Source organism: Gasterosteus aculeatus, chromosome 20 (assembly GCF_964276395.1).
Source record: "Gasterosteus aculeatus chromosome 20, fGasAcu3.hap1.1, whole genome shotgun sequence".
NCBI lineage: Eukaryota > Metazoa > Chordata > Actinopteri > Perciformes > Gasterosteidae > Gasterosteus > Gasterosteus aculeatus.
The window spans coordinates 18,603,904-18,617,600 of record NC_135707.1 but is presented as its reverse complement, the minus strand read 5'-3'; the positions used below and the strand labels follow the sequence as shown (position 1 = coordinate 18,617,600).

The 13,697-nt window shown below is 45.3% G+C and overlaps 1 protein-coding gene across 2 annotated transcripts in view; it reads left to right on the top strand.

Moving 5' to 3' along the window:
• Nucleotides 1-13,697, top strand: part of LOC120810460 (low-density lipoprotein receptor class A domain-containing protein 4) — a 163,499-nt gene that overhangs the window by 44,879 nt on the left and 104,923 nt on the right. For both annotated transcript variants that reach the window (XM_040164988.2, XM_078095587.1), the window contains exon 3: nucleotides 2,745-2,835. The gene's annotated coding sequence lies outside the window, so the exon portion shown is untranslated. The remainder of the gene's footprint in view (nucleotides 1-2,744; nucleotides 2,836-13,697) is intronic.

The window sequence follows — 13,697 nt, the reverse complement described above, 5'->3', positions numbered from 1 at the left end:
AAACACCCTTTATTGTTCACATAATGTGTATGAGTTGATGATAAATTATTGAAAAAATAGATTGACCAGTGGATTTAGCTCCTATTTGTGAGTCACAAACTCAAACCAGTTTTCTGAGTAGGTGGGACGACTGTGATATTATCCGCCCATTGGTTGATTGGGGATCATTTCTCCTTTTTGGGGGGCCTTTTACAACAATTTGACAAACATAGTGGACAGAAGCAGTAAATGTGATGTCATCTGTTTCTGCTACCAGCTGACTTGTAACTCAGTTCAGTACGCTGCAGGTCGGCTTTGTACCTCCTGTTCTCAGAATTATCCCACACTCTTTCAACTTAAACACCTGCTTGTTTGGGATTTCTGGTGGACAAACTGTTCGATGACCTCAAATCTAGTTTAGCAGTTCTGAGCTGCAATTTCTTGTTCATTATTGGCGAGTCTCCGCTGGCCCTTTGGACACGCGAGCAGAGTTATTACACTTTTTATCAATGGGTGTGTCATTTTCGGAGCAAAGGCCAAAACAGAGGCTGGTCTCCAGAGGTTTTTAATAACCTGTCATTGGCTGTGTACATTACATGGGCACACCACTGCTTCCTGTGCTGAGCGCCACCCATTGTGATCCGTTTAAATAGAGAAACAAACAAGCTCTAACCTAATGGGTGCAGCCGGACCATCCTTAAGTGCGGGCACAGCCATGTGGAGATGAGTTTGGCAATGCAAGCCTCTTCATTGGCTGACTTACACTGACATACACCGATACCGATATGTCTGCAGTGAGCCGGTGCTGAAATAATGAGATCTTTTGGATCAGGACTGGCAGCACTGTTGGAGCGAGGTGTGATGGGAGAATCATGGGTAATACCATGGTTTATACGTTTTCCTTATAGATCAATGACTTTACAATCTCACAAATGTGTGACTTTTCTCACATTGTCCCTTTAAGCATTAACAATCGGTCCCCTTCGCAGAGATTAAATCAACCCTATAGATTATTCTTTTCAAGAGGTTCGCGTTAAAGATTTGTTCTGGACGAGCCAAGGTCGTTCTCGCATACATCATCAGTGGTTTGCGTTGTTTTTATTGTTCTCGCACATTCTTGTGGGACATGCTGTGAAAAAGGCCATTCATCAGCTCTTCTCATGGTGGTTAACACGCAAAAACGTGAAACTGTGTGTTCATCTCTTGAGAACCGCAGAAATTAAATAGTTCCTCAATCCCCAACCAGCATAGTTTATTTTAGCTTCATTCTCCGGAATGCCGAATCCCCTTCAGGCGCCGTCTCCCCGTCCTCCTCTTGTCAGAGCGAACCCGGGGACAGTGCATGTCAACCACGCTGATCTGTAGAGAGAAAAAATAACTAATACATGGCATAGTAGAATTCAGGATCATATCAATATCGGCGTACCTTAGTATGAATCCCTTCTTTGTTGTGAGCTTCTTTGTTCAATGAATTGCGGCTGCAATTGAAAACAAATTGCTATTGGAGATTTGAAGGGAAACGTGGCGTAGCATGTAGATGAGATATGAAAGAAATTATGAATCATATCCACTGGGAAATTGCACCGTTTGCAGAAAAGCGCCAAATGGTAATCGAGAATCAACAGATGTACAGTGGACCCGGCACATGCAGACACAGCAAAATGAAATAAAATATGAATCACAAGGGTGGTGTGGTGGTTATCGCTCTCGCCTCACAGCAAGAAGGTCCTGAGTTCCAAACCACCTAGCAGCCATTCTGTGTGGAGTTTGCGTGTTCTTTCCACGTACCTACTTCTAAAACCAGGGACTGAGCCTGTATAGAAGTACTGGTCTTAGTGACGAGAGGGTGAAGCTAAATACAACCGAATGCTGATTTTTACAATTATTCCTAATGAAATATCAACACATGTGAAAGGGTTAAAGTTCTAAGACAAAGCACGACAACGCTCAGCTACAGTAGCGACGTGTCAATCACAAGGTAGCCTGCTCTATGGTCTGTGACTCTAAATGGACCAGCCTTTACTGAATAAAGATAAATGCTGTTTTAAAGAAGACATGAACTGAGGGAATAAATCAAGAGATCTTTTTGAAATACAAAACATATTATATATATTAACGCCATCGTTTTAACTTTCCGTTCAAACCTTTTGCACATCCTGGTTGTATGCAGGATCTGGAGGTTTCAACCCTACGCCCCCATTCAAAATATTAATATAATATTGTGCTCTTAAAAGATCAGACAAAATGCACAATCTGTTTTGTACGGCGGGACATTTGAAGCAGAACAGCTCGTCAATTCTGAAACCAAACTTTTCTTCATAGTGTTTTCAGGGCACACACACAGGCACAAACACACACAACTCGTTGTGTCTGTTTCCCAACCCAAGCCACATTCGTGCATCTGGCTGCCTGAATCCTCTGATAACAGCGGGGCGGTGGAAACCTGCTCATTTCACTACCGCTTCCAAACACACGATTACTGTATGGAGGCCCGTCTCCGCGCTGCGAGCCTTTCGTGACCACATTGATTTGCGAAGGCGTCTCTCTGGCTTCCCGGCCCGGCCCTATCAGATCTACACTTGAACCTGTCGAAGGCGTACGCGACTCGGGGAAACGCCTGATAGCAAGCCTTCTCCCCTCTTGGTTATCTTTCATGAATATGATGCATTCCTGCCCTTCGGGGGGAACAGATCTGCAGAGACGCTAGACATCTCTGAAGCATTCCTCCCCCCTAATCGTTTTTCTTTAATATGTGATTTATCCAGTCCAGGAGCCACCTTGACAGAGCCGAGGGTTCAGCCGCTCATTACTGAAGCGGAGGAAGAGGAAGGCGTCCAGGGGTCTTTGACTGCAGAGGTGAGGCACGTCCGCTCCGGAAGGACACTGACTGAACTCAGACAGAAAAAGGATCCCGTGATGTAGATCGGTGAAGATCAATCAAAGCCGTGACCACTAGTATTTAAAATATCTGGGATTCAAGGATTATGAATTGTTAAGCAACACAAAACTATGCAAAACTAAATGAAATGATAGCAACACATGACAAACAAAACAAAACACGCTTGCCCCAGGACCTAGCTTGGTTAGCTCAGCTTCCATCTGAGCTCTTCTCCCTCTCCCCCCTGGGGGGCCTTTGGTCCGGCAAGTCAGCCAGGTGGTCAACGGTGGGAGTTGGTTATCGCTGCAGCTTTGCAGATGTTCAGTGTACTCTGTTATATTCCATAACTGTCCCGTAATAAACATGACAAAAGCCACTCAATAGACACACAAACAGACCAGCTGCTCGCAAAGTCAAACACACAAGGCCCTTTATGTAATTGATTTGTTTTTTCAAATCAGAGATGAAACATGAAAGAAGGGGGATAGAAAAGGGGTGGGAGGTAGAGACGTAGACAACAAGGGGTCAAAGGTCAGGCAGCGTTGTTTAAATCAAAGCAGGAGGTGATAGTTCTTCAAAGGATTAAAGCATGACGAGGCTCTGGGAGGAAGAGAGCAGAAAGAGGGGAGAGGTAGCAATTTGCCGAAGGGCGGGAGAAGTGTGAAAAAAGGAATCGCCAGAAACAACTAATGCTGCATATCGAATCTCAGGCCCTCAGCGGCGCGGAAATACTTTTAGATTAGCACAGACGTGTGGAAAAAATAATGTGAGGAGGGAAGAGGAACAGATCCAGGGTCATCTTTATTCTCACATCTCCCTCACTCGCCAAATCAAAGATTGAGGCTTAAAACAGTAAACTTGATATTTTTTCGTAGGTCCTCAGTTGGACATGATTCATCTTCACCGTGTTATAATTCTTGACTTGAAGAATTCTTGAAGATTTTGCGCACTCCAACTACTCAAAGACAACAAGGAGCCATAGATTATGTTCTTTACTTCTACAGAAAAAAATCAATATAGTTTGAATTATAGGGGTAAAAGCAGTTGTTGACGGATGTATTTCATCAGCCCTGTAATGTGCTAAACCATGCTGCACGTTACTGTGAGAGGACAAATATGTGTCTTCTAGGGAAAACTGGTCCTTGTGTCACCAGTAGTGCTGGATGCACCCTGTAGCGGTGTGTCCGTACCTTGACAGGGAACACGTGCCATACTGTGGGAAAGGAGTGGGGCGGTTTGTCTTTTCTCAAGAAAAGTGCCCACAAACTGCCAAAAGACAAAGCAGACGGCAAAGGGCACGCCACCGGAGGTGAGGAGGTGATCAGGATCCCCTCAGATGGTCACTGCCTAACGCCAGATCTCAGATCGCTAACGCAGTCATGAATGTTTCATCCAACTCTCGGGGTTAATTGAATTCACCCCGAGAGGCCGGGGTTTCTCCTTGGTCACGCGCCTGTAGGTTTTGCCCAAAGAATCTTTGATCCGCTGTGAAAATCAAGGGAGTTCTGCTGTCCTGGCTGATCAATAGCTGATTAACAAGCAGGGGGGACACACGCGAAGGTGACTTTCAGTCCACTTTCACACACACACACACACACACACTCACACATCTACTGAATAAACTCAAGGCAGGGGAATGTACACTCATCATCAAAGTCATCTTTCACGCTGCCCACCCGGGGATGAAGCGTCTCTGATCTGAAGACGCGCTGCGTGAACGTTTTGTGGGTCTGGCAGACGACAGTGTGTCAGGTAGCAGGATTTAATATCAAGCACCTGTCGGATGTGGCGCCACCCGCGCACGCGCGCACACACACACACACACACACACACAGACACACACGTATGCTCAGCGGACAGGATCATCGGCGGGGCGAGCCCACAGCGAGATGTGAAAGAGGTACCCAGTCTCTCCATTACACCCCTCCTTTCTCCCTCTCTCCACTCCCTCTTTTGCTCCCATTTTATTCCTGGCCTCTCAAAGATTTTGTCCCCCTTCTATCGCCCTTTATTATGAGCCCTCCTTGGCGGGCCAGAACAAAAAGGCAACACACACACACAGAGACTGCGGCTCCAGGACATGCTGGCTGGCTGGCTCTGGCTGGCTCTGGCTGGCTGGCTCTGGCTGGCTGGCTGGCTGGCTGGCTGGCTCTGGCTGGCTGGCTGGCTCTGGCTGGCTGGCTGGCTGGCTGGCTGACTCTGGCTGGCTGGCTGGCTGGCTGGCTGGCTGGCTCTGGCTGGCTGGCTCTGGCTGGCTGGCTAGCTGGCTGGCTGGCTCTGGCTGGCTCTGGCTGGCTGGCTCTGGCTGGCTCTGGCTGGCTGGCTCTGGCTGGCTGGCTGGCTGGCTGGCTGGCTGGCTGGCTCTGGCTGGCTGGCTCTGGCTGGCTCTGGCTGGCTGGCTCTGGCTGGCTCTGGCTGGCTGGCTCTGGCTGGCTGGCTGGCTGGCTGGCTGGCTGGCTGGCTGGCTCTGGCTGGCTGGCTCTGGCTGGCTCTGGCTGGCTCTGGCTGGCTCTGGCTGGCTGGCTCTGGCTGGCTGGCTGGCTGGCTGGCTGGCTCTGGCTGGCTGGCTCTGGCTGGCTGGCTGGCTGGCTGGCTGGCTGGCTGGCTCTGGCTGGCTGGCTCTGGCTGGCTGGCTCTGGCTGGCTCTGGCTGGCTCTGGCTGGCTGGCTCTGGCTGGCTGGCTGGCTGGCTGGCTGGCTCTGGGGTGAAGCAGAGGCTGCCACAAGGGCTTCAGCACTTGTGAAATATTTGTATGTGATTTATTGTGCACGGTTTAAGAGCGTGTTTGGTTGTTCACCAGTGTGGACTAAATGAATCGTAATAATAGTGGGGCTCTACGCTAACATCAGGGCCAATAGTTGAGGTGCTATTTCAATAGAGAGCAAAAAATGAAGGGTTTTTGGGTTCAAGCAGACGATGCTATACTATAAAGCTGCGCCTATCAAAAGGTACACGGACCACGCTACACGGACATTTGCTCACAAGCATCAACCTGATTTGCGCTCTCTAATTTTGACAGTGATTTGCCGCCATAGCCGTGAAACATGCCCAAAATGTGTAACATTACAGGAATATTAGTTGTCAATTTAGGAAGACTCACCAAGCAGTGATTTGTACCAGTAGTGCCGGGCTGGGTCCCGGTGGTCTGTGGTGACATCAGGGAGACGCCCTTGTGTTGAGGGCATCCCCAAAGCATTTGGTGGCTGTGTCTACTGTGTACTGCGTGGTGCAGGTACATATGGTAGGTAGACGCCACGTTAGGTCCGTCGATGGTGTAACAGTCAACTGATTTTTGCAGCGCTTACTTTTTAGTTTGAATCTACAAACCTCCGGCCGTGATGCCTTCACCATGATGTCGACCATGACGCCGTTACCCACAGCGGATGACCCGCCGGCGTTGTGTCGCATTACGGCACATTTCACCAGGGAGACAAGCGCGTGTTGAGGTCCTGGTTTACTCACAGAAAACTCCCCTCTGCGCTTTCCTTTCTTGTCTGGGAGGGAAATGGTGGGAGAAGAGTAGCGGCTTGAGAAGGAGGCCCTGTTGTAGCCAGACAGGACTCAGACTACCTTCCTCCGTTTCCCCCGACCCCCTCTCCACCTCGTCTCGCTCTGCGTGTCCTCCCCTCCCCCATAAACGTTAAATTGCCGTGTGTGTTTGGCTGCATGCTTCCACACACAAACAGGAGCCAGACAGCGTGTACGGAGTGCAGCTTCACTGAGTCCATCAAGTGTAATAATTGCAATAAATTCCCTCCTGGCTGCTTCTCTCAGCATCCTCTCCCTGCCTCCCCCCGCATCCCTAGCAGCGCTCTCTCCCTCCTTCCGAACATCAAACGTTGTCTCCCGACCTCCATCCCAACCTCCTATCCATCAGGCCCTGCTTCTGCTGCCTTGTCAAAGCGCTCCCTCCTTCCATCCCTCCTTTTGCTGTCTCCTTCCTCGGGTGTTTCCGCGAGATGTCTGGACCGTCTGGCCTTTGCTTCTCCTTTTTCTTTCGTCCTCATTTTCCTCCTCTCCTCCCTGTTTATCTCATCTTCTTTCTCCCGTCCTCCCACTTCTTCCTGCCTCTCATTTCCCTATTTCTTTGCTCTTGTCATCCTTCCTCCCTCCTTTTCTTCATTGTCTTCTCCTCTCTCATCTTTCTTTCCTTGTTCCTTCTCCTCCTAACGACTTCCAAGCCCTGCTGGTGTGATAGTTGCAGCAGATGTTCGATATGTGACACTTTGCTATAAAGTTGGTCGCTGTGACAACGACACAAGTTAAGAAAGAGGCATACTAAACCTTGGTGCATGTGCTGACTAGAGGGGAAACTAAATAAAGATAGAAGAAATTAAAGTCTTGTTTGTGTTTTAAAGTCCTAACAATGTTTCATTTTATTGCAACGTCAGGGACACCTTGATGAATTCATTTTTTTTTTTTATTCATTGAAAGAGTATAATGCCAGCAGGTTGGTTTCCCCTCCCCTCTTCTCCTCCACGTCTCCTTCATCTTTCAATCCTTTTTCTTTAATGCCGCTTGCACTCCCTTACAGACACACACACACACACACACACACACACACACACACATCTCCATCATTTTCTTCTTTGTGGGCAGATAAATCATCTGCAGAGTAGCGGAATCTGCAATGAATCATCTACCATCTCAGACTACCACAGCAAGGGGGAGACAGCCATGAAACAGAGAGAGAGAGAGAGAGAGAGAGAGAGAGAGAGAGAGATGGAGAGAGGGCGTCCGAATGGAAAACGAATAAAGTGAGAGACGTAAAGTGAAATGAATGACGTCAGCTGGAGGGGAGATCTCGGTGGAGGAAAGGTGCAGAAAGGGTTAGGAGTCATGAAGCCCCCCACAGGCATGATAACGTGTGTGTGAAGACAGACAGAGTAATGAGGAGGGTAGAGGGGATGATTGACAGTTCTGCTTCTGACAGACTTCCACAACAGCTGTCTATGCTGTATTACCTGTGCGCTGAAGTCTGACACACACAAGCCATTATATTTTTGTACTGTCCATCGGTGGCACTATTAAACACTGTCGCTAACCGTCATATACGGTTAGAGAGATTTTCTCTCTACCTTTGTCCTACGTCAACGGCATTAAAAAAGACATGTAGGAAAAAATGTATGGGCAATACTCCAGGGAAGTGAAGGAGAGTTCTGTTGACTCAATTTCTCCAGGTTCAACACTGCGCGTCCTTGAGTGCCTTGAGTACACCCACTAAATGTGAAGTAGATACGATGAAAGGGCTCCAGATATGCGAAGGGCGCACAGACAAAGATTGCTGCTTCGCTCTGAGATCTCAGACTTCACCGCATATAGTATGACATGTGGCAATAAGGGTTTCCTTACAGCAAAGCATTTGCTTATGTGTTGATCCACTTATTCATACGTGCATCAGAGCGGACATGTAGCCATAGACCCGTGGGAGTGCAACCGGAGTAATGAACATCCAAAGCTGTAAAACCAAAGAAGGATACGTGTCCACCACACACGTTTAACCTGCTCGCTGAGGATATGTTGTGTGAGGATGTGTTTACCTGAGAGAGGAGGAGAGAGGGCCGCCGTCGATAAAAACGGTTGCGTGACGCTGGGGGCAAAAGTTGTCGAGGAGATGAAAAAGCGCAGCCCCGGCGGCTATTGCTCCGGGAGACATTTTTGCCTGTTTTGCAATGTACAGTTAATGAGATTTTCAGCCGGCCCTCTGTATTCCGCTGTCTTGTCTCTGCAGCCACATCTGTTATCCGGCTGCAGTTCCTCGTGTCTGAGCCGGGATTGGCTTGTTTATTCAATAGCTTACGGATGCAAACCCCTGTGTTGCATGCTTTTGGTGTGCAATATATTTATCTCTACACGTGTGTAAATGTACATAGAATACGTACGCAAAAGGAGTAATGGTCCTGCATACGTATCTGTTGTGTCTTGTGGTAGCCGGGAGCATCCACTTCCACTCACATCTAAAAGATATGAGAGACTTTTCCCTATTTATCAACAAACCAACAGACTCCGATGCAGCAGCTTCCTCTGTGGGAGGAAGTGGAATTTTCTTTGTTCATCTACCCCCTTGGTCCGTTCATTGCTACTGGTTATCCTCTCAGTTTAAGCTGATAGAGGCGAGGAAACAGAACTCTTTGGTATCCCAAATGAAAATACACCAAAGGGTCTTCAATTGGGACTAGTGGAGAATTTCAACTTAACATGTGAATATGCCAATGCAGATGCTCTGGTCATCGAAACTAACCGCACATTAGCGGTGACTCATTTGTCTGAAGGTTTCCAACTTCCACAGGAAATGTCAACTGGGAGACTGATATAAGGGGTCATGTGATTTTTGGAGTACCTTGGTGTTATGTTAATATCATATTGTTGTTTCGAAGACATCTATGATAAAAACTGGAACGTTGAGGCATGTCATCGCCACGTCAAGGTGCATGATCAGCATCACGGCAAAGTGACAGTAAGGAAGATAAACAGGACGTTCCGACAGCAGCAAGGCGGACGTGCATTGAGCATCATGGAACAACATGAGTGGTGATAAGGCGCAGACGCCTCACCGGCTCAGTGGGGAAATGCCAGAGAGTGGATAAAACCCTGATGTTTAGCAGCCCACGGATCACTGCACTGTTCTGGCGCATAGATCCCCCAGAAAATGTTGCGGGTGAGAATGCAGTCTGGGTCAACCTGCTGCCACCGTGACCCGATACGGAAAAGCAGAGGAAAATGGATCAATGCCTGGATGCCTCTCTAGCTCCGAGGCGTTTTTTTGGCGCCTCCTCAGAATTGCAGCACCCACACTAGAAACGACCATATCCAATTATAGCAACTAAAATGTTTATCTGGAAAAATGTTGGAGACTTGTGAGTGTGCTTAGATGTTTTCAAGTCCAGCCCCTCGTTGTAAACGTCAGAGCCAATGGAATTGAGGCAGACACACGTGGGGAAGAGCGTCAGCTAAGAAGAGAAAACGTGTAGAAAGAGGGGTGACGGTCCACTCTGATGCCGAAGTGCGAATGCCCCCCCCCCCCCCGAACATGAAATGATTGAAGGGGATGTTTGTGAGACGCACGTGTCCGACCCAGCATTAATCATTTGAAAAATACCGGGAATAATTTTTCTGTTGAAAACGGCAAAGGTAAGGAGCATCGATGATTTAAAAGCGATAATATGATTTGGGTGCTGTTTGTTTTCTCATAACTTTAGGACGGTTTGTCTGAGAGAATGAAGGCCTCTTATTTGAACAGACATCTGAAAGTTTGAAACCGTAAACCCAGATTTGGGTCTGTAAGGCTAAAGTGGGAGGATAACGTTTAGTTGTAAAAAATGTAAACCTTTACTTTATTCTTGTTTTACTCAATGAAAAAGCATCTTTTCTTTCAATCAAGTTTTTGTCGTTAACTTTATTAACTCATAGATCAGTCGATTCTATTTAAGATATTTAATATGAACAGTTCCTTTTCACACTAACATGTTCCACATGTGCTGAGACGAACCTACTCTCCCCTCTCACTTTCTTTAATCTGCCCACATTAAATCTGTTCTATTCAAAATGAAAAAACTCTGGACGAACAAAGGATATCTCGGATTGAAAAGTTCTAATCAAAAGAATTGAATAAAGAATAAGCGTTGGGCTACAAAATGAACACCTCGGCCGAGGATTCGCAGGCTTCCCCAATCCACAGAATCACGGTCAAGAGTTCTTCTATGGTGATTGGGTTGGAGTGGGTGCGTAGGCAGTGTCCATACCTCTGAGCACATGACGTGTTCAGATGCGTTCAAGGTGACTAGCTATTTCGGAGTGGTGTAATGAGGTATTACACTGAATGCTGCGTTGTTGTTACTTGGATTTTGAATGTCTTTCGGTCAATGTAGATGGTTATATTACTATTACATGCATGCACTAGCTGATCACATTACATTTAATACAATAATATTTATGCATTGTTACTGAATTGATTTGTTTTAAAATTACAGTTATACACGGGCATTACACCGTTCTCATTTCTTCATTGATTACATAACTCCTTCAAAAATTCAACTGTGCACCAGTGTTACACAATATGCATTTCTTTATTGATTACACAACTCAAGTAAGTGGGTTATTAGTTTTTGATATCCTACAAATCTCACAAAGAAGAAAAGGCCTGAAAACAACAGCACAACATCTATAGCGACGCCCAGCCATGCCATAGCCTTGAGTTATGGTATCGCTGTGGGAATTTCTCAGAGCACATTATCGCTAATAACACATCTCTGAACCTTTGTTATAGGCACACTGGCTGGGGTTTGTTTAGAGTTTAATGACACTCTGCTGATATATATATACTGTGTGTGGGTCTATGTGTGTGTGCAGGGGAGATAAACAATACTGGTTTATGTTTGTAAGAGGTGATGTTTATGATTCAGACGTCTGGGGCAACCTGTGCATTAGTGTGTTCTCATGGAGGTATTTGTTTCCAGGCACGCATGCTGTATCATTACCAGGGTCCTCAGAAGGAAATAGGTAACACATAGAACCATCATTCATGATGTGACAGCAGTGTGATAAAGTACAACCAGAACCCTAGGCCAGGCTACACTTCATCTGTCCTTCTTGTTTATTTCCTTGCTCCTTATTGTACATAGGGAACATGTCAGACTGGTTGCTTGTGGTTTGGTTTGCAGAATAAACGGGAATGATAAAGGGAGTTGCGCTGAAATTGGTCTCAATGTAAACAGCTTTTAACTAGAGCTGCAACAACGAATTGATGAAATCGATCAAATTTGATTATAAAAGCGTTGGCAACGAATTTCATTATTGATTCGTTGTGTTGCGCGATTATTACGTCACTCAATGAGTTGCGGATAATTTTATCTGTTGTCTAGTATATATTCCGTGCTTTGTTCCATATTGGTTATTGTTGACAAATATATTTGTGTGTGTACTTTTTAATGCTGTCATATACGGTAGTCTTGTGCGCTTGTGCATATACTGTGGGTTATACGGTAGTTGATATTATGCCATTAAAGGGAGACACATGGTGATCCATTAAATCAACTAAGAAGCCTCTAATGCATTTATTTACAAATACCATTTTAAATTCATCTCATAGCACTTGGTTGTTTTTTAGCTATATACATTTACATTTACTACAGTTCTGTTTTAAAATAAAGGGTTGGAAATTAAAGCTTTTGAATGCTGTTTTTTTAATCCGATTCATCAAAGAAATAATCGACTGATTAATCGATTATGAAAATAATCGTTAGTTGTAGCCCTACTTTTAACCTGCCATGCTAGTTAACTATGTTGTTTGTTTTGTTTCTTACTGGTGTGATCTCGCTTCTTTGTATTGTTATAATGCGTATCAATTATTGAATCGCTTGACAACCTTTTAGAGCGCAAAACAAATCAAATGTATTATTTTTATTATTATCAAGAATGTGTGTGCAAGTACTAAGAATCGGCAAGTTTTCAATATCTTAAACTTTGCCCCCCCGGTAGCTAACCAGCTAGGGAAAGCCGTCAGTATCAGCCATCGGTAATGCTCGTCCATTTACTTCATGAATCAGAATGTGGAGCGTGTTGACTGTGTTCCAGTTCAACGAGTTGGAAAACTCAATGTGGTTTAGTCGTTGTTAGTCTCGGTTACCTATACCCGTTGATAAAAGCGCTAGTATTCTTTGCATTTAAACAGCTGAGCGAAATGTCCACATGCGGAATTGAACAGCACACTTTCTATGACTGATTTGATGGGAAACAAATAAGACAGAATTGCTCGTAGAAGACCACACCCTTATTTACTGTTGATACACTGTTGAGCAGCCATCTTGGATTTTTAGGACCGAGTTGTCGGGGTTGGTTGGACTTTCTGAGTTGGAAATGTTACTTAAGGCAGTGTTAAGAAAACGGCAACATCCCAGTTCTAAAGAAAGCAGCATTTGTCCCGTCTGTAAATTGAGCACACCCTACAGTACTCATTGACAGTGCATTTCATTACACATGGTAATTTAATGTTATTTGTATTGTATTGCGTCCTTAGTGAGTTGTCATTTTCAATCTGAAAAGAAGCAGATATGTTCAATAGTTTATGGAGCAAAAAATATTCTTCGTCATAATTTAAAAAAATACACAATAGCCATAGTAATGTTATACTGTAGTTTGTATTCCATACAGCCACTCAAAGCAAGAATACCATTTCCAGTTGAACTTAAAATAAATAAAAAGGTAAAGGAAGTTAAAAAACAAAAGGTGGTATGAGAAAATAAAAGTTTGGTGGCAAACAACAGGGGGAGCCAGAAGGTAGACTGACAGATGACGGTAGAGAATCAGAACGATCAGACATGTACAATTAGCCCATGTGATTAGTTCAGACTAAAGCCTCGGGATACAATGGCCTAGTTGGCACGCACATGCACACACAAAGTACTATCACAGCTTTTAATACTAGACAAGTAATCTGGACTTATGTAATTGTGTGCTTATCACCATGGACAGGTTGTTGAGCTGTGTAATTGTATCTACAAGATGACAACAGTAAACTGCAGTCAATCAGGACAGTCATGTTCAACAATCACCCAAATGAGTCTGTATTGTCAGCCTAGATTACACTATGAAAGAAGTAAAAACCTCTTTCAAATACATCAAGCACGAATAACAAATTTGTCTGAGTATTATATGTTAGCTGCTAATTTGCAGCTGAACGTCTTTTAACAAATATTTAATTATTGCTTGAGAAATTAGGCTTACATGGCTTTGTACTCGCTTTGATTGATGCATGCTGATATTTCACAAGGGGTCTGTCCCTCAAGATAATAACCGCTCTTTGGATTCGGACTTGAGGATTGTCTCATCCGTGGCCTTTTCA